At 56.3% G+C, this 20,582-nt stretch overlaps 1 protein-coding gene across 3 annotated transcripts in view; it reads left to right on the top strand.

Annotated features, from left to right (window-relative positions):
- Positions 1 to 20,582, top strand: part of ZMIZ1 (zinc finger MIZ-type containing 1) — a 234,348-nt gene that overhangs the window by 44,776 nt on the left and 168,990 nt on the right. The window lies entirely within an intron of this gene.

A 20,582-nucleotide genomic window follows, 5' to 3' on the forward strand; every position in this document is an offset into this window, starting at 1 on the left:
CCTCCCAAGTTCAGTTTCCCAAGCTTGTATTAAGCACTTACTGTATGCCAGGCCTGACAGTAGGCCCTGTGGTGCCAGGGAGGAGGCCTTGTCCCATTATGTACTCTGGTGGAGAAACAGGGAGATCACATCAGATGTGGAAAGCCCAAGAGAGGGGAACAGATGGAGTTCATAGGTTAGAGAGGGGCATTCTGGGGAGGTGACCCAAAAGTAAATTACATCATGGGGAGAAAGAAGGCTGGGTGGAGAGCCTGACAGGATAGGGGACGAGGTTGGCAAGGGAATGGAAAGATTGTAAAAGGTTACAAATGCCAGGCTGGGGAATTAGATCCCGAGGGCAGTGGGGAGCCATGGAAGGTTCTAAGTCAGATAGTGGCCTACTGAAGGTGGTTGCATTGGAGAGGCCTTTGGAAAGGCCTCTCATAAGAGACTGAGGCAGGGAAGTTGGCAGGATTTGCAGTTGGCTGGTGGGGGACATGAGGTTAGGAAAGCTGCCGTGATGTGGGATGGGGATTAACGTTGGAGTTCTGTGTAAGTGTTGGGAGTCTGGAATCCGGGAAGACTTCTTGGAGGAGGTGGACCAGGTTGTGGTCCGGGATGTCTCTGAGAGGCCCGAGATTTTCCTGAGGAAGAAGATGATTTATAGTTACACATGAGCTTGAGGTTTTCATCTGGAAGTATAGATACACGTACAAGTCCCAGAGGATTCTCCCAGCCCATATTCATATCTGTGTCCATGAACACATGTGCACATGCATGCTCTACACAGACACACATGTGCTTGTAAACCTGTTCCTGCATGCTAAGGGCCTACAGATGTGCATGCACACATGGCCATGATTGGTTGTGTGTGCACAGATACATGCAGAGATGTGCAGAGTCATGCTCCCTCACACCCATATACATGCAGACATTACTTGTGCATGCTACAGACATACATGTGCATGCACAGACTTGCTGCACACACACGCTCACAGATGCACGTTCACAAACTTCTTTGTTGACACCTCACACAGATATACAGGCAGAAGTTCTCACAACACATGGCGTCTCCACATTCACCCGGGGATGCACTCACATGCACACACAGGGAGGGATGTGTTCCAAGGAGAAGGGGCTGTTCAGGGGTCATTGGCTTCTCACCTTGCAGCTCCTGGGGTCACTGGGCAGCTTTGGGTCAAGGCTGAGCCATGACCTCTGCATGTATGTTGGGAGGAGGACTGTCAGGGTTTGAGGGCCAGTCATGTGACCATGGCCACGTTCTTGCCCTCTCTAGGCTTCAGCTTCCTCAACTGGAAACAGAAACAGTCACCATCTGGACCCAGCATCCTGGACAAGGTGGTCATAAGGATTAGAGACACCGATTCACAGTGCTGAGAAAAATTCCCCGCACAATGTAGGGCTTAACAAATAGGAACTATTATTCTCATGAGAAGAAAGTAGGCTGTGGATTAGGTAGAGGCACTTGGGCATTGCCATGGGATGTCTGTGGGGCCTTATTCTTGCTCCTTATCTCCTGCAGACTCCATCCTGGCTCCCTGGGGCCTGGGCACCCTCTGAGTCCTGGGCATGACAAGCTGGTAGGGTCTGTGTCATCCCTGCGCCCAGCTGCACTTCCTCTGTTGGCTCCTGGAAGTCAGGGTCTTGTGTCGTCCACTTTGTTACCCAACCGTACAAGAGTCCCTGTCGGGGAACTGGCATGTTACATCCATGAGCTTACGAGCCCTGAGAGGGAGGCCTCACTGAACAATTTCTAGATGAGGTAACTGAGGCCCATCGAGGGTAGGTGAGGTTCTCAAGGACACCTGCCCAGAAGTAGTGAAGCTGGGCTCCAAACCAGACCATCATATGCCAGCGTTTGTGCTCCTTTCTCTGGTAAGCTCCCTTCAGGGACAGGTCATTTAATGCCTACTTTACAGATGAGGAAACTGAGGCTCAGAGTGGGTGAGCCACACAGCCAGTGGTACCTGCACCCCAGGTTCAAGACTTCCTCCTCCCTTCCCTCCCTCTTCCCGGCAGGGCCCCTCCAAGTTGGAGGAGTTTCCCAAGGGGGATCCTGGCTCCTGGCTCTAGCCTGGCCGTCTTCCCAGGCCAAAGAGTGTCCATTTTCTTGCAAGTAAAAGGTGGGTTGTTCTCTGGGGTCCACTGTCTGGGCATCATCTAATAACTTCCTCTCTGAGACCCCTTTGTAAAATGTCCGTAGCATGGTCCTTTGGAAACCTGGTCAGCAGGAAGCTCTGGGGTGCCCTAGCCCTGGGGGAGGCAGGTGCTGCTTGCACACCCATCAGCAGGCTTGTTGCGTGGGACCAAGGCAGGAAGTGTGGGTTCTGCCTGGTATGGGGGGGTCAGGCCTGTGTATGGGGAAGAGATCTGGAAAGGATCCCTAGGAGGTGACAGGTGGGCTTGGAATTGGAAGGTAAGGAGAAGTTTGCTAGGTTGATGTCAAGGTAAAAAGGGAAGACCAAGCAGCGGGCCCGGCTCTTGCAAAGTCCCAGAGAAGTGACAGTTCATTCACTGGCCCTCTGCCTCGTCTCCCAAAAGTGTCCATCAGAACCTCCTAGAATCAGGACCGGCTACATAATTTGTGGGGCCCAGTGCAAAACTGTAGGGCCTGTTGTCCACAAATTATTAAGGATTTCACAAGGGTGGCCCTAGAGCAGTAAACCAAAGTGGGTCCCTCTGAGCTTGGGGCCCCGTGCAGCTGCCCGTGAAGCCAGCCCTGCCTAGATTAAGTGAAGAACTGAGTTCACGTGCAGGCTCCACCAGCCACTGACTGGCCCAGTGACCTTGCGCAAGTCCCCCATCACCCTGTGAGTCTCATCTGCCCAAGGGAGAGATGTTGCCTTCCCCCCAGCAGCAGAAACCTCAGCGGTGCCAGCATCCAGCTTGTCTCAAGCATCCAGGTTCAGTGGCTTCAGTGAGGGTGGGATTACAGCTCCTCCTGTCAGGCAGTGGTGTTTGAGGGTCCTCTGATGTGCCCCGTCTACCTTTTCAGCCCTGTCCCTGCATACTTCAGAAACCTGTTTTTTTTGTGCTTTTCCAAATCCACAGGGGCAGAGGGGGCTGGGGGCTGCTCTGTGTTTTATTTGCAGAGTCTTCTGCCTCGTTGCCCCTTGCCTGCCCTTCTCTGCTTGGCAAACTCACTCCTGTGGGTCAGATGCCATGGAGCCTTCTCTGACCCCAGCCCCTCCCTCCCGACCTTTGCCCTGTGACCCCTCCAGTAGCTACAATGACCTCTTGTACTGTAGAGTTCTCTAGAGTGTGTAAGCTCTTTCACACCCCATCAGACCAATGAGAAAGCCCTTGAACCGTCCTATTTCCTTTACCGGACTGGAAAACAGAGACTCAGAAGTTCAACCCCCAGCCTAGCTCCTGGGCTGAGGTCAGGCCCACATCAGGAAGGGGTACAGGTAGTGGCAATGGAGGGTGGCATCTGGGCTCTGCTCTGGGGCAGCTTCGCATTTCAGCATTTTGCAAGACTGGCTTTCCCCTGGGAAAGAGCCCCAGCCCCTGGCCCAGGAGAGGCCCCACAGGTGTCTGGGTTGGTGAAGAGGAGGCAGTGAGCCAGAGGTCTGGCCAGCTGGAGTACACAAGCCCCAGCCCTGCCCCTACCTGTGGGTGACTTGGCCCTCTTCCCTCCACCTGGTGGACTGGAGCCAGGAGTGTGTGGTGCTGAGGCTCAGGCAAGGCCCAGAGCAAACAGAGGTGAGAAGGCCTCAACTGGCCTGGGACGTGACAACCAGCAAGGCTGGACACAGAGGATGACCCGTCAGGGGCATGACAGCTGCCCCCTCTGGCTGGCACTCCATGAAAGGTACTCAGAACACCTTTGGTGGATGACTGCATAGGGCACTGACGTGGTGAAGGGCATGGACTCTGGGCCTCGGCTTTGGGGTTTTACAACACTGCCACACTACTGTCTTTGTGACTTCAGATGAGTGGCTTAACCTCTCTGTGCCTCATTTCTTCATCTATAAAATAGGGATAATAGAACCGACCCCACTGAGTTGTGAGGAATTCAATGAAGTCAGCCACGTAAACCCTTGCAGCAGTGCCTGGGACCAGGCTAGTGCCCCACAGCGTATGCATTGACGGTGGGTGAGCAGGCGGGGGTGAGTGTTGGAGCTGATCCCCAGGGGTGTGGGCACACAGGGAGGGACTTGGCTGGATTGTCATTTCAGAGAGGCTGTAGGGGGACAGCGAGGATTGGGGTTGGCCTGGATTTGGGTTTCATATATGGCGATCCCAAACAGTTGTTGATGAGAGCTCCGTGGGCAGGGACCTGGGGTGACAGCCACACTCCCTGGCCAGCCCCTCCAGCCCCGGGTTTGTGGCTTCATGCTGACAGCATGAACACCATCAGCTGTCAGTCAACAGGTTTCCAGGGCTACGTGTCGCAAGGCGGGTTTGGGGCTGGCTTTGAAGACCTTGAATGCCAAGCCCAGCTCACAGCGGGCCTGGCCATGGCCACACAGAGCTGGGATCCCAGGGCCCCCATGTGGCATACCTGGCAGTATCCAGCACCAGCTGAGAATGCACACCCTCCTCTCCCTCCCTGGAATTTGTTGCCTGCAGCCCAGGAGGCCTCTCCAGCCCCTGCCTCTGCAGCCAGCCCTGACCCTGCAGCCCCTACCCCAACCTGGAGCTGGAAATAGTCCATAGCCCACTGGTCACTCCTGCCCGATGTGGGATGCCCTCTGGGATAGCAGGGTGGGCCACTGTGCTCACGGGCTCTCTGAGCAGTACTTTCGTTCAAACCTCAGTCCTGCTGCAGGCCTGCTGTGTGACCTCGGACAAGTCGCTGTCCCTCTCTGGACAATTGTTCATTGGTCTGTAAAGCCAGAGGCTCTGCTGGGACAGGTCAGGATTCACAACCTGCAGTGTTCTCAAGGGTCTCAACCACCCAGGGAAGCTGGGATTATCCCACTGTGTGGAAGAGGAAACTCATAAAGCAAAGAGACGTTAAGAAATGTATCCGGGGTCACAGAGCTATGGGTGGAGCTGAGATTCAGCCCAGTCTTACCTGACGCAATAATATGTGTTTTCCCCACTGCACCAAACTGTCTCTGGTAGGTACATGTGGGTTTGCTGGGCGAACTATTCACTCCGTCAGCCACAGTGGGTCAAACACTTACTGGGCTCCAGCACTGTGCTAGGCACTGGCATTCAAACGTGACTCTTTGAGCATCGGCCGAGCACAGCCCTGGGCTTGAGTGGAGTCACACAGTCTACAGGGCAGCGTGTGCTAGGTGGGTGCCCTCAGCAGGCGAAGGCGGTAGGAGCTGGGATGGGCAGCTCTGCCCCCATGCTGGAGGAGGCAGCCAGAGGAGACTGCCTGGAGGAGGGGGCTAGATCCCTCCACAGAGGAGTGAAGGAGGAGTAGGGTCTTCCTGGGGTTTCTGCACAACTTGATGGGGTAGGTCTGGAGTCCAGCTGGAGAGGAAGCTTCATTCAGCCACAACTGGAAGCAGGCGCTGAGGCAGCTCCTGGGGGCCACAGAGTTTGACCTTGGTCCTGCAGAGAGTAGGGAGCCAAAAGGGGCCGTGGAGAAGTGGCAGCTCCTCTGGGAAGGCCATGAGGGGTGGGCTGGCCCTGGCCTGCAAGCGGGGGCTCACAGCTCACGCAGAGACTGTTGATCAGGGAGGGGCAGGGCTGGGGCTTGTGTACTCCAGCTGGCCAGACCTCCGGCTCACTGCCTCCTCTTCACCAACCCAGGCGCCTGTGGGGCGTCTCCTGGGCCAGGGGCTGGGGCTCTTTCCCAGGGGAAAGCCAGTCTTGCAAAATGCTGAAATGCGAAGCTGCCCCAGAGCAGAGCCCAGGTGCCACCTTCTGTTGCCACTGTCTGCACCCCTTCCTGATGCAGGCCTGACATCAGCCCAGAGGTGGGGCTGGAAGGGAGACATGGACAAACCTGTTCAGTGACATGGTGGGGATAGAGAGGCCCAGAGCCCAGCCCAAGGTCACGCAACATCATCATGGCAGGTGCAGGAGGCCGACAGGCTAGACAGGAGGCATCCTTTTGGGGGCTGAGGGGGCAGCTGGTCTGTTAACCCCGGTTCTCCCAGAGTCTGGTGGGAGCCTTGCTGTTGTGTGTGGTCACCCATGTAGGTGTGTGGGGCTGCACTCACACCCCAGAGACCCCTGACCTTGGCCACCAACAGGGCTCTCCGGGGACAAACTGGGATTTGGTAAACTACGCTGAGAAGGATTCCTTGGGTGTTACTCACCACGGGTGCTTTTCCCTCCCCCTGATGTTTGCTCACCGTCGTCCCCCCCCCCCCCACTGAGTCCTGGAGGTTGTCTCCCTCTGGTTCAGGAGCCACACACTTAGGGTGTGGACAGCCACGCCCATGCCCTGTGTCCTAGGTCCTAAACCTCCGTGACCTCACGGGGAGGGAGCAGACACTGGGTGGGGCTGCAAGGGTGGCCTCTTTATTTGAGTCATAGCATCCCGGCCACCTGGGAGAGGAATGGTCTTTAGAAATCATTTGGCCCAGTCTCTCATGGTACAGATGGGGAAACTGAGGCTCAGAGGTAGGAGGGTACACCCCAAAGTGGCCCAACATGACACTCCAGGCTTTCAGCTGAGCTCACTGCCACCCTAAACTGCTTCAGATGCTTGGCGGGTGTAGATGCCAGCAGGGCCCAAGACCTACAGCAGTGCTCATGACCCAGCCATGGGGTGCGGGGTCTGCAGAAAGGCAGGACCCACCCCTGAGGAGCTGGGGGCAGAGAGTGTGGAGCTGGGGAAGTTCTGGGGATCTGTGGAGAGCTGAGCAGGGCGCCCTCAGACCTGGCTCTGTTAAGCCTCGTTTGTACTCCGCCTCTTGTAATCACTACCTCCTGCCGAGACCTGTTACCATTAGGGCTTCTCCTCCCATCTGTTTACCCAGAGAGCCCAGTGAGGTCTGGAGACTGCAGGCCCAGAGGCCAGGGCAGAGAGAATGCTCTGGAGTCAGGCCTCAATTGGAAAGCTGACAAGATGCAAGGGGGTGAGGAAGGAAAGTGGACTCTGGAAACCAGGGGCCACCCGTGCCCCTCATCAGCCCCTTTGGCCAAGCCACAGCAGGGTGCCCAGTGGCCTGCAGTCCGCGGGAGGCTGCTGGGTCTGTGATACCTAGGGTGAGTTCCAGGGGTTCCGAGGGACTCAGGAGTCAGGGCGGACTTCCTGGAGGAGGGGGAGTTCCAGCTGGTTCCTGAAGAATGAACATGATTGTGAACTGAAAGCATTCTAACCAAAGGGTCCAGCTGGGCCAAAGCCTTGAGGCAGGCACACTGGGGACAGATTCAGTGGGGCTGGATGGAGAGCCAAGACTGGGCAGTGAAGGAAATAAGGTTGGAGATGCCCCCTAGAGGCCAGACGGTAGAAGGAGGAGGAAGTTTGTACTGTGTTTCTAACGTGCTAAACATCCCTGAGAGGTTCACTGCCCACTTCTGTGCCTGTTTCTGTCAGATCTCCTCGGAGCTTTGGGCACCTGGGAGCCACAGCAGGGTAGCACCTCAGTGGGAGAGCCTGCCTTTGGGGAGGATGTGAGCAGGTGCCAGGATCCTAGGCTCCCCCGGGAGCTGGTGGCTCTCCCTCAGCCTGGGGGGATGGGGGATTCAGCCCCTGGGGCAGACTCTCCTGCAGGCTAAGGGTCCAACACCCAGAGTGGACTCCAGAGCTGAGAGTTTGGTGGGGGAGGGGGTGGGCTGAGAGATGGGCTTCCCTTCTCCTTCCTGTGACCAACTGCCTCCTTCCTTCTTCTAGAGAAGCTGTGTGGGGCAAGGATGGGAGTAGGTGGCCCTCCCCAAGGCTTTGGGTGCGCTCAGAGCCTGACAGAGGGGAGGTGAGCCTTTGAGCTACGTGTACTGTACCAGGCTTGTGATTTGCTACAGGCGCTGTGGGTGCCTGGTGCCCCCACGGCTGCAGCCCCTCCCTGTAGCCCTGGGCTCAGCCCAGGCTGTGTTCGCTGAGCCTCCACTGACCCACGGTGGCCTCTCTCTCACCTTTCCTATCAGCAGAGCAGCAGCCACGGGCCTGGGAGCTCACCTCCTGGTACCCAGGATTTCATACATCCCCCCAGCAGTTTGCACAGCAGCTGGCTCCGGCTCTGTCAGATTTGGTTCCCACTGGGGAAGCCCAGAACTCTTTCCTGGGATAATACAACAGCCCTTCCACAGCAGGAAGGGCGAGCTGCCCTCATGGCAAAGCCTCTTCCTGAGCCCTGGCTCCTGCACCCTCAAAATAGCAGGTGGGCTTAGCAGGGGCACATTTTCCAGGGAGGAATTAGAGTCAGAGAAGAGACGGCATGAGACTTGGCCAGCGTCACGTGGCCAAGGCAAGACTCGCCCGGGGTTCCGGGCCCTAGTCAAGCTCCTTTGGGGACGGAGCCACGGTTTCTTTTCAGGGCCACAAGCAGATGCTCCGGGGCTTGGGAAGAGGAGGTGGAGGAAGAGAGCTTCTGGGGCCGAGGAGCCCAAGAGAGAGGCCCCAAGTCACTGTCTCTCCTCCTCGGCTCCAGCTACTTTAATTGGCGGGTCCACCAGCGGTGCTGACATTTACCTGGTGGAGAGGTGGGCCTCCTCCCTCTTGAATCAAGATGCTAAAAATAACCGGGCCCAGCTTTTCAGGGCCCCTGCTCAGCCAGCGCCTGCTTGCCTGCCTTGGCGACCTTTTTCCTGGGTGCTGGAAGCTAATTGCTTTGTGAGCATTCGGTTCCTTGTGCCAAGGACTTCCTAGGGGTCAGAGCAGGGATAGCAATGCATGCTCAGCTCCTGAGCCTGAAGAGGGGTCTCTGCAACGCCTACCTATCCCCCAGGTATTGGGGTGATGGGCCCCTGCCCAAACCGTGTTTTCTCCCTGGGTCTAGTACCCTGCCAGACTGGCCACTCTGCCCCTGGATGCTTGAGCCCCTTCCTTGAGCTGCTGGAGTTTCTCCCAGTACCCCTCCTCCTCAGAGTTATCCAGTGCTCACCTTGAGTCTTGTACCATGCCCAACACAGATGTCCAACGTGTGGTCTCCTACCTTCACACTGCATGTTCATCCTGCAGCCAAGAGGAGCCCAGACTTTGTGGCTGAGCATGTTTAAATCCAGCTGTGCAACCTTAGCACATTTCTGAGCCTCAGTATTCTCATCTCTGAAATGGGCATCATAACTGACTTTGTAGTGTCATTACAAGAATGAAGTGAGGTAACATGCAGGTGTCAGATCAAGAGAGCTGCCTGCCACCCAGTCAGGAGAAAGCCTGAGCACCTCTGGGGACTTTCCTTTCTCTTGCTTTGTAAATCAACCCTGGAAACTTCATACATATGGTTGATGTGTGTGGACTGGAAGAGGAAGGTCTTAAAGACCTAGGCAGAGGACTGGGGACTTGATCTCCTCAAAAACAGGGGTCCCTTGCCCATTCCTGTGCATGTCCAGAGTGGCCTGCCCCACCTGAGTGTTTGTCCACTTCTTACCCTTGGTCAGTGTGATCAGAATTGTGTCAGCATTGGCCCATGAGTCCCTGGCTTTGGGGTCAGCCCCATGGAAATGGAAGTGGTTTTCTGGGCTCCGTTCTCACCTACTCTGAGAACCTGGGCTGGTGGCTTAGCCCCTCCACGCCTCAGTGTCCTCATCTGAAAACGGGGATAATAATAGCCCCTCCCAATAAGCATTGTGAGATTAAATTAGCGTTGTCGGTACGGTGCTTAGGACAGGACCTGGCATGGGGTGAGCCCTTGGTGTGTGTTCGCTGGTCCTCGTAATGGTCAGACTAGTCGTAGCCATCCGTGGTAATAAAAGTGGCCACCGCCCTTGGTTGAATGATTATTATCAGATGCTGTGTTAGAGGCTAAGCACTTTACTGACATTATTTAACTTAATCTTCGTGACAGTCCTACACAAGGTACTCCTATAAGCTCTATGTTCCAAATGAAGAAAACCGAGGCCCAGAGAGGTCATACACAGTCTGAAAGTGGCAGCGCTGAAAACCAGAATTCAGATTCAGCCCTGCTAGGGGATCAGCCATTCGGCTTTGCACTGAAATTTTCACATCCTAGAAACCTCTCAGTTCCAGGCCCGCAGGGACAGTTGACGAGCTAGCCCCATCTAATCCTCCATTCCATTGCTATACCCACTGGCCCCCCTGGCCCCCCTCCTCGGCTTTGAGGCTTAGCCCTGTCCTGCCCCTGCTCCCTTCCCACACCTTATAGGTGCCCCTTCTCGCCAGATCATCCTTGCCCATCCCCTGCGGCCTGACTCCAGTCTCCCCATCCAGCTTCCTACCCTCAGCCAGCTGGAGGGGTGTGGGTCGCACCCCATGGGCTCTCTGTGCCCAGGGCTGTGCCTGCAGTTGGCTGGGGGGTCCTGAGCTGCCCGTCACCAGCCTCAGGCTCCCCGATTTGCACGGAGGGCTTTGGCACCTCTGCTCCCAGCCTTCTAGAGGCTTTAGAAAGCTCTTCCTTAAGAGAGGGAAGACTGAGTGAGCCCCCGCCCCCAGCCCTGGCCCCAGGCAGCTGAGAGAGATTGCACCGGCCCTTCCGGTGCATTGATGGAGAGCAGTGCTGACACAGGAGAAAGGTCAGCAGTGGGACAGAGCAGAGCTGGTGGCGGCCTGCCGGCCAGCAGCGCCCTCCCCCAGGTCAGGGCTTCCTGGGGGGAGGGGCCCAGTGCTCCTTGGGATCCTGGTCAATTCGTATTGACTCAGGCAGCCGCTGGTTCAGCAAAGCTGGGCGTCCAAGCCCCCAGAGGGCTGGGGGAGATGCCCGGGTCGTCCTTGGCACCTTCCTCTCCCTCCCCCCACGGTCGATTAGATCCTCCGAGCCATCTCTGGGTTTGTGTCCCCCTCAGCGCCCCCATCCTCTGCTGGCTCTCAGGTCTTAACTCTCTTCCTGCCTCTCAGTTACTGAGCCCTTCCCAGTCGGCCACTACCCTCCCTGGCTCCCCACTGTCACCAGGGATAAAGTGCAAATTCAGAGGCTGACATTAAGGTCCTTCTCGAGCTCAGTGAGGCTGCCCAGAGCTGCTGGTCCTTCCCCAAGGACTGAGTCAGCCGTCCCCACCCTCAGAGGAAGGCTGAGCCTCTCTTGGCTTGGGAGGGGTGGGGATGGGGGTCTCTTCCCCCGAGACATGCCTTTCCAGGACCCAGCCCATTGCTTTCCCTACGCAGGACTCCTGCCCTCTGGGAGAGGTTAGAGGAGGTGTGTGAGGTATCCGGGCACCCTGAGTGCCAGGCCAGTTCTGCACCCAGTGCTCCAGCCTCACCCAGACTATAGGGCCAAGCAGGGCCTGTGACTAGGACATCAGCCCCATGCGTGGCCCAGCCCACACCATTCCTCATACTCCCCCTTGAACTGCTCAGTGCATCTCATGCCCCAGCTCCCGGTGGGCAGAAGCCATCTTATCCCCAGCTCACATGGACGACAAGCCCCAGTGAGGGCAGGAGGTACAGAGGTTAGTGCACAGTCTCTGGGGTCTGACCCCAGCTCCATCACTCACTAGCTGTGTGACCTCAGGTCGTCACTGAACTCTTGTGAAATGTGGGTAATAATAGTTTCTTCTTCACAAGATGGTGAGATTCATTGAAATGACACATGTTTGTGGGACCCTGGAACATTTTCAGATCCATAAAGCCAGCTTTCATCATCATCAGCACCGGGGTCCCCAACCCCTGGGCTGCAGACTGATACCAGTCCGCAGCCTGTTAGGAACCGGGCGGGGAGCTTCTAGAGAAGCTTCATCTGCCGCTCCCCATCGCTCCCCATCGCTCGCATTACCGCCTGAGCCACCCCACCCCCTGGTCCGTGGAAAAATCGTCTTCCACGAAACCGGTCCCTGGTGCCAGTAAAGGTGAGGGACCGCTTAATCAACACCGTCCTCATCAGGCTGGTGGGTACCGTATCCATGAGATGAGGGCCCTCTCCTCCAAATAGGCTCCTCCTGGTTATTTGAATGCACCTTCCACTTCTGCCCCTCACCGTCCCCTTTATGCCCTTTTTGCCCTTTTTTTCGCAGCACTTCTCTCCCTCATTTCCTAAAATCCCAGGAAGCCCAGCCCTCCCTGGCCTCGTGTTGCCACCTGCATACTTGCCTTATGCACCCTGTCTGTTGGAGCTGGGCCCGGGATTTATCCTCTGTTTCCCCCACGGCCCCTCACAGGTGCCTCAGGCACAGCAGGTGCCTGATAAAAGTGTGTTCTGTTGAACGGACGTTCATGGAGCCAAAGTCACCTGCACGAACAACACAGCAGTGACCAGCTAGGCCCCTGGGCACGTCTGAGACCGGGCCTGAACCGCCTCCCGCTGGGTCATGGCTTGTGCCCACTCTGGCCTCCTCCACGCAGGGTTTTGGGGGAGGCAGGGGGTGGCGTGGGTTTGGGCCGCTGTGTTGGAAGATTTTTCAAGGCTGGTTCCTCTCTGGTCCTCTGGGTCGTCCCTGTGTTTTGTTTGCCTGGGTCCTTTCCCCACCCCCATGCTTCTCTGTTAAACTGTGATATTATATTTAAACAAATCAATTCCATTGCAGAGTCCTTCCTGTCCTAATGATGAGTTTGCAGCACAAATGCCATTGATTTCTCACAGCCCTGAAAACCAGTTGATGAATAGCACTGGGCTTGTCTTTGGAGAGGCACTTAGAGCAGCTCTGGGCAGCCCCCTTGTCCCCCGCCCACACTGCCCCCCATCACCACCCCACCCCCGCCCGACATTTCACAGCTGCTGCAGTGGGGCTGAGGCTGTGTGATGAAGCAGGACCCTCAGCATCCTCCTCCAGGGGTGGAATGTCATCACCAGGGGCCCGGCCCCTGGTGCTGGTGAAACAGTCATAGCGGGGAATTGTATTGATTTTGGCCAAAGGCAGGAGCGCAACTTACAAAGCAGAGAAGCAGTGCGGTGTGATCTTTGTCTTTCCTTACAAGTTCAGAGCATGGTCCTGAGTGACAGCAGGTAATAGCTCAGGCAAAGCTCAGGTTTCCAGACCTTGATGGGGCTGCTGGGTTGCTGCTTTTTTAAAGGGGCAGTTCAGAGGTGAGGGAGCTATCCCCACTGGGGAGCGTGAAACTTCCCTTTGTGAAACCCTTCCCAACCTCCAGTGTCAAAGTCAGACCACTGCTCAGGGCTTTACCCTTCAGATCACTGCCGGGATCACGGCTTGTTTGAGTTTTGTAGTGACCCCAGGGCTTGGGTGGACAGGGATTATTCTTCCCAACTTTGAGCTGGGTGGCCTGAGTCATGGGCAGTCACTGGAGAGGGACGGTCAGCAGCCACACAAGCCTGTGAGTTGGGCTGGGTTAAGGCAGGAGGCAACAGCTGGGACTGGGGCAAACTGGAGTGCCTGCCTCACCTACATCCCTAAAAGTTAACCCCATGCCCGTAAAACTCTCCAGGATGGGGCTGTGAGCTGGACTGGCCACTGCTTCTCCCTGAGTCTAGTTCAGGCCTTTGTTTTGGAGACAAAGATGTGGCCCAGAGTTGGGAATGGCTCTTCAAGGTCACAGAGCAAGGCAGTGGTGGAGCTGGGGTTTGAAACCCAGATGGGGGGCAAGACCTCTCAGGCAGTGCTGGCTCCCCTCCCCCCAAGCAGTTAGGGTTGGGGGCAGGGCAGGTGCTCTGTTGTAGGGGAAGACAGGTCCCTCACTCAGGAGACCCAGGAGTGGCCCAGCGTGCCCCCCTTCCCTTGGCCCTCAGAGCTGTCACCCTCCCTCCCTTCCTCCCCGCAGACAAACCTCCTGTCCTTCCTAATCAGGTTAGCCTCCTGCTCCATGCTCGCTCTGCTGAGCTGGACCAGCTGCCTCTAATGGCCTGACGACCTGGCCCTCCCCCGGCTCTGGGGTGGGGGAGGGGATGCTCAGAAAAGAACTGTGAGTGGGAAGGGGCTGCCCGACTTCCTCGATTCAGACCTTTCCACAGCTTCTAGGACTAAGTCCAAACCCTTAGCTTGGCATCCAAGACTCATCGAAATGAGGCTCCTGCTTATTTCTCCAGTCTCCACGGCCCTGAGGTGCTCTTTGCTACAGTTGCAGAATGCTGTTTTTATTTCCCCGCTTTTGCACATGCAGGTCCTTTTGCTACTTCCCAACTTCTCAGGAAACTCCTATGCGTCCTGCAAAACCCAACTCTTGTCTCTTCTTCTGGGCTGCCTCCTCTCAAGACTCCTGCCTCTGTCTCCCACTGGATGCTCCACTGATCTGGAACTTAAACCCACTGTGTTTGGGTGCATTATTTCCTAGACCTGCTTCCCCTTGATTCCCTGGAGGAAAGGGAGAGCATTATAGAGAATATGCCTCAGGGTGCAGCACAGAGAAGTGCCTAGGAAGAGATAGGGCCAGCAAAGAAGAGAGAAGTGGGGACCGGGGAGGGAAAGAGACAGACAGGAGTGCACAGAACAGCTGCTCCCAGCCCCTCCACACTGCTCTAGCCTACTTCCTGCCAGGGAGGCCATTCCCAGCGACACATGTGGGGCCTGAAATAGACATGTGGGGGCCATGGTGGTGCACTTTCACAGCCCAGTGCTAAGCACCATCCCCCCCATTCCCTGGGCACAGAAGCTCGTCTCCCAGGGCCCTGCCCCTGCCGCCACGACCCCTCCCCCAGCAGTGCCCAGGCCTCGCCCCTCTGTTCCTGCTAACTTTGTTTTATAAATAAACTATATAAATAGGCTCCTCTGATTCCTCGGAGCACACAGCATTTAAGGACCGGGGCACTGCTGCAAAAGCATAATTGTACTACCGAATCCATCAGCTGCCTAATTACCATTCATTTTGCATTTATTTCTGCTAATTAAAAAGAGAGAAACTCCTAACAACTTTTACGTAAATACTATATTTGTTCTATGTAAAGATGGGATGCTAATTCGCTGGTGATTAGCTGATTATCTAATTTTATAGCTGTCACACATGCTGGCCCTGTCTCCCCTTTGCACCCCAGATGCCACTTGAGGCCCCCGATCAGGTGTGGGAGGAAAGAGTCCAGGGAGGTCCACATAGGTGGTTAGAGGGTCTGTCTGAAGCCCAGAGGTCACATGGATCACCACACATCACCAGGGTTCAGGGGGGCTGCAGTCTGACCGATAAAGCTGGGAGGAACCATTGGCTCATCCACTGTTTCTGTACAGATGGAGAAACTGAGGCTCAGAGAGGTCCAGCATCCCCAAGTCAGACAGTGATAGAGATGACCCCCGACCCAGGTGTTTGGGCTCCTCCTCTAGTGCTCCCTCTGTGTAGAGCTACTGTCAGGAGGAATTTGCAGGCTCTGTTTGCAGCTGGAGAAATATCTGGACCAAAGTCCAGCCCAAGTGGAAGAAAGAAGTAGTCTGGTCTGAGCCCATGGCCCAAAGCAAACCCTCCACATGCCCTTCTGGGAACCTCTGCCTCCTCCCACTTCCCCATCCCGCCAGGGCTCTGTCCTACAGCCTCCTGACCTCACTTACCGTGGCTCACTCTCCCAGCCCAGGCCCGTGTGAGGGTCTGAATCTCAAATCGTAACATTATGTGTTTATTTTCATGTGAATTACGAACAAGTATTATTAGTACGTCAAACCTGTGATTTTACAGACAATATTGCTTTAGATTAGGTTAAATAAAACGAAAGTGATTGGTTCAAAGCAAAGTGATTTAAAGGACAATATGTGAACGATGTAGATGAAACATGATGTGGTTTAAAGTTTCTAATAACTGAAGTCAGGGACACACTCGTGGAGGGTCTGAGAATACAGGTCAGGGGCCAAACGGCGAGGCCGGGGTCAGCAGCAGGAACCCGAGGGCAGGGTTGGCCAGTCTCTGGCCTGTAGGCCACCACTGCCCTATCTCATGGCCAAGCCGACAGTACCTCTGCATCATGCCCTTCTCCCCAGCCCTGCGGTCAGTGGGAATTAGCCCACCACAGAGGACTCCTCTGCCCTAGAGGCAGTTTAAACGGGACTCTCGGGGCTTCCCTGGTGGCGCAGTGGTTGAGAGTCCGCCTGCCTTTGCAGGAGACATGGGTTCGTGCCCCGGTCTGGGAAGATCCCACATGCCACGGAGCGGCTGGGCCCGTGAGCCATGGCCGCTGAGCCTGCGCGTCCGGAGCCTGTGCTCCGCAACGGGAGAGGCCACAACAGTGAGAGGTCTGCGTACCGCAAAAAAAAAAAAAAAGAGTAAACGGGACTCTCGTTTCAGGGAGGCCAGGAAGTCAGACCCTGCTCCCTCTCATACCGCCTGACCAGGTGTGGGTGACTTCTTGGGCTCCCTGGCCAGCCTGCCTCCCCAGGCATTGGTGGGTGAGACCCAGTCTCACCACTCTCTCTGACTACTCCACTCTCTCTTCCTGGACAGTCTGAAAATAGCCAGTTCTAGACGTAAAGGGAGAACGGCTTCCACTAGACCAGGTGTCATCTGGGCTTGGAGACAGGTCAGGGCCAGGGTCAGCACGGCCCGCTGGAAATCCCCGAGGCCAGGGTTCCGGTCCTGGCTGCTGCTCTCTAGAGCATCAGTCCCCTCCTCTGTAGACTGGGAGATCGCTGTGCTTTCCTCCCAGGGTTGCTGAAGGGATTCTGAGAGCCACATGCAGAACCCCTCAGAGGAGCACTCGGTGTAGCTGGTGGTGAGCCCGATTCCTGGCCCGGGCCCCCCCTCCTCGGCCTCCCACCTGCCGCCACGGTGTCTGTGCGAGGTGACCTGCTGCCGCCAGAGATCTCCCGCTCATCTGCCCTTTTATCGCCCTGTGCACAATCAGGGGAAGCCTGGAAGGCCACAGGGGCGCGGGCAGATGGAAAACAGAGAGAACAAAGGCGCTGCTCTCAGGAGGCCAAAAGGCAGGGGGCCTCCTCCCGCCACTGCCGCCTGGCCAGCTTGTCCCACGAGCGCCGGGCCTCGGCCACCCTAGGCTGCAGGCCACCTGCCACGCCCCTCCAGAGCCTAGCTCTAACCTCACGTGGGGTCCCCACTTGCTGGGTGACCCTCGGAAAGTCACTCCTCTCCAAGGCACCTTTTTCTTGTCTGTAAATGAGGAAGTGGTGGGACAGCTTGCTGTGTGATCTCCAACAGACCCTGCCCCTCCCACCCCTGCTGGGGTCTCTTTGGGGACAGGCCGACCCATTTCTCAGGCACTCCCCACCCCCTGGCCCTAGAAGGTCAAGTTGAGTGCCCACTTCTGCCCACAGAGAGGACCCCAGTGTGCCCTGGGCCGAGTGAGGCCAGCAGGAGGCCCCTGTTTACAGCCAAGATCTTGGTGCTGGGTGTAAGCATTGGCGTGGAATGAATGAACGGTTTTATCAGAAGGGGGCTCAACTGTCGGCCTTTTGGTCGCTGCTGCTGTCAGAGCCTCTGAGGGAGGGGAAACTCCTGGGCCCTCCAGAGCAGTAGCAAAGAGGAGTGGTTGAGGGCTCATAAGAGCCCCAAGGCCAGGTTATCTGGGTTCATATTCTAGCTGTGTGACCTTGGGCTGCTTTCTTAACCTTTCTGTATCTGCGTCCTCATCTGTTAAAATGGTGTAGTTCCTATCTCATAGGTTGTGTTGAGATTAAATGAGTTAACTCACAGAAAGGACTTAGTACCAGATAAAGGTCCATTAATGTTGGGCATTACTGTTATCAGTTTCAGCACTGTTATTGTTTAGAGGTGGACTTAATGGGAAGCTCATGCAGCTTCAGCCCCCAGGCTCCGCCCCTGCACCGCCTGGGTGAAGGTGGACGTTTTGCCGGCAGCTGGGCAGGGTTCTAGCTGGGGAAGGGTGGCAGATTGCCATCAGGAGCATTTCTGTGTAAGCATTTCTGGTAAATTGTTTAAAGGGGCCTGGCTTCCTAAGGCTCTAGGAATTTGCTATTTCTTTTCTCATTCTGAATATGTATTTGTAGGGAATTCCCTGGCGGCCCAGTGGTTAGGACTCTCACTTTCACTGCCAGGGCCCGGGTTCAATCCCTGGTCAGGGAACTAAGATTCCGTAAGCCGTGCGGCGCAGCTAAAAAAAAAAAAAAGTATTTGTAATTGTATATGTATCTCTAAGAAGACCTCCAAAATAGTATAAGCTTTGGGTCCTGCAAACCTGGACCGTCCCCTGCTCATTCCCGTTACCTTGATTATATTTCTGGGGCCTGACCCTGTGCTGCCCACCTTGTGGCCCCCCGGGAGGATGGATGCGGCCTTACGGCTGGAAGGACCTAACTTCTTGCCCTGTGGCCAGCTGTGTATGCACCCCAGACTGTGGTCTATACTCCACACTCCAGGTCAAGGGAGCCCCAAGGAGGGCAGGCAGGGAGAATGGGACCCTCTCCTGAAGGAGACCCTGGATGTTCAGTGCACAGAGGCCTGTGCCCAGGGCCCGAGGGCCCCTGCACTGCAGACTGGAGCCCTATCCCCTACCTCCTCCCTCCCCCCATGCTGGGCGGGCAGGCGCAAGGGGCGGTTGGGGCCGTGGGAAGCAGGCTGTTGAGTTGGAACAGTTGCCCTGGAGGCTGTGGCCGAGGGGGCTGGCTTTGCGCCAAGCCCCAGGTTTAGTATCAGGTAGGTGGAGACCTGGGATGGCCCCTGCCCTCTGAGAGCTCTTGAGGTAGCTGGAACCACAAGATTTGCACCTGGAGGGGTGAAGAATAGGCAGGGGAGGTGGTATTAGACCCTGTCGCATCAGGCATCTCAGAGAGGGGTCGAGAGAGCCCAGAGGTCGTGAGGGCTGGATGCCTGGTGGGGGGGCCTTCTGGAGGATGGGCCCTCGCCTGGGGACGCCCCCAGAGGAGTGGGCGCCGTGGGCCCTGGCGCCTCTACCCGCAGCAGGGCCTCCCAGCCCGGGCTCTGACAGGGACATTTATAACTCACAGCTGTGCGGTCCTGGGCCCAACTGACTGTGGTAAAGCGATCAGGCTGCAGGAAGTCGAGTCCTGAGGCCACTCCCCACCCCGACCCTACACTCTCCTTCACCTCCTGACACCCACATCCTGTTCTGGGCGGGAGGGGCGGGCAGCTGGGGCATGGGACCGGGGCCCAGCCAGGGGTCCCCGAGCTGGAGAAAATGGAGAAGCTCAGTGAAGCCCCCGAGCTGTGAGGCAGAGCCTCCAGGATCACCAGGGTCTACCCTTCAAGGCACACGTGGGGAGACCCAGGCCCAGAGAGTGCCAGAGGCCACCCAAAAGCCCACGGGAGCCGAGGAGCGAGGGCTCAGGCTGCGGGGCTCAGGGGTGTGCTCTGTGCTTCCAAATCTTAACTGGAGAAGGGATGAAGCTTCTAGCCCCTGCTGACCAACGCCAGCCTGGGGGAACCTGGTGGAAGGGGGCGGAGGTGAACCAGAGGCCTCAGAAGTTGCTGGGAAGAGGAGCGGAGGCTGCTTGGACCCTGGGGCTCTGCCCAGCTTGTAGCCCTCCGTTGGAATATCCCATCCTGAGACCAAATACCTCACAAGGCCCCGTGTCTGTCCACCTAGATTCTCACAGCAGAATTCACATTCGGGGAAAGGAATGGTCTCGCCCAGTGCTGGGAAGGACAGTAGGAAGAGCTTCCAGCATACCATGTTTCTGACCCCCTTACCTCCCTTGGCCTGACTTGCTAACCTATTCTTGGACTCCTCTGGCCAACCACCCCTCCCCCACGCCTCTTTCTCCTTCCGTGCAAGAAGAGGGATGATAAATGATAGTGAGTTTGCCAGAGCTTGGCCCACATAACTCTGGTAATCTGTGACACGATTTTAGAATTAGTACCTGAAAGAACATAGATGTTTGTTTCATTAGTTGTATATTTATTAAGGTATATTAGAAATATATAACTAGCATATCAAACCCATGATTTCACAGATATGTTCCCTTTGGACAAGGCCAGATTCATTAGAGCTAAAAAAAAGTGCATGGAAGTAGAGGCAAGTATTAATTAAGTCATCATATGGACAGGACTCAGCTTGGACCCAGGGTCATGAAGGGCATAGGAGAAGGCCTGAAGTTTGGGGGACACCGGGGCTCTTTTCTACTTTAAACTCTGTTCCTGGGCCTCCTCCAGGACTCTGGGCCTCAGTCCTTTTTTAAAAAATTAATTAATTAATTAATTAATTTTTGGCTGCGTTGGGTCTTTGCTGCTGCGCGTGGGTTTTCTCTGGTTGCGTCGAGCGGGGGCTACTCTTTGTTGCGGTGCACTGGCTTCTCATTGCAGTGGCTTCTCTTGCTGCAGAGCAGGGGCTTTAGGTGCGCCGGCTTCTGTAGTTGCAGCAGGCAGGCTCAGTAGTTGTGGCTCGTGGGATCTACAGCACAGGCTCAGTCGTTGTGGCTCATGGGCCTAGTTGCTCCACGGCATGTGGGATTTTCCCAGACCAGGGCTCGAACCCGTGTCCCCTGCATTGGCAGGCGGATTCTCAACCACTGCGCCCCCAGGGAAGCCCCGGGGCCTCAGTCTTAGGCGAACCGTCCAGCCCCACAGGTAGGAGGGGATGAGCGGGCCGTGAGCTGGGTTTCCGAGGAGGTGTACACACATAAAATGACGCCAGGTGCTCGTCAGAGATCCGGTGAACGATTCCTAATGAGGAAAGAATCCAGGCAGGGGTCGAAGAGTGGCTTTGGAAGTGGCTGCCAACCGGCCGGCCGTGTGAGATAATTCCCCGAAGCCAGGCATGGTGCAGAGAGAACACCGAGGGCTTAGAGGCCCGGCTAAAAATACCCCCGACAGCTTCTCC

This window comes from Mesoplodon mirus (genome assembly GCF_964341445.2).
Source record: "Mesoplodon mirus genome assembly, chromosome: 2".
In the NCBI taxonomy this organism is placed as follows: domain Eukaryota; kingdom Metazoa; phylum Chordata; class Mammalia; order Artiodactyla; family Ziphiidae; genus Mesoplodon; species Mesoplodon mirus.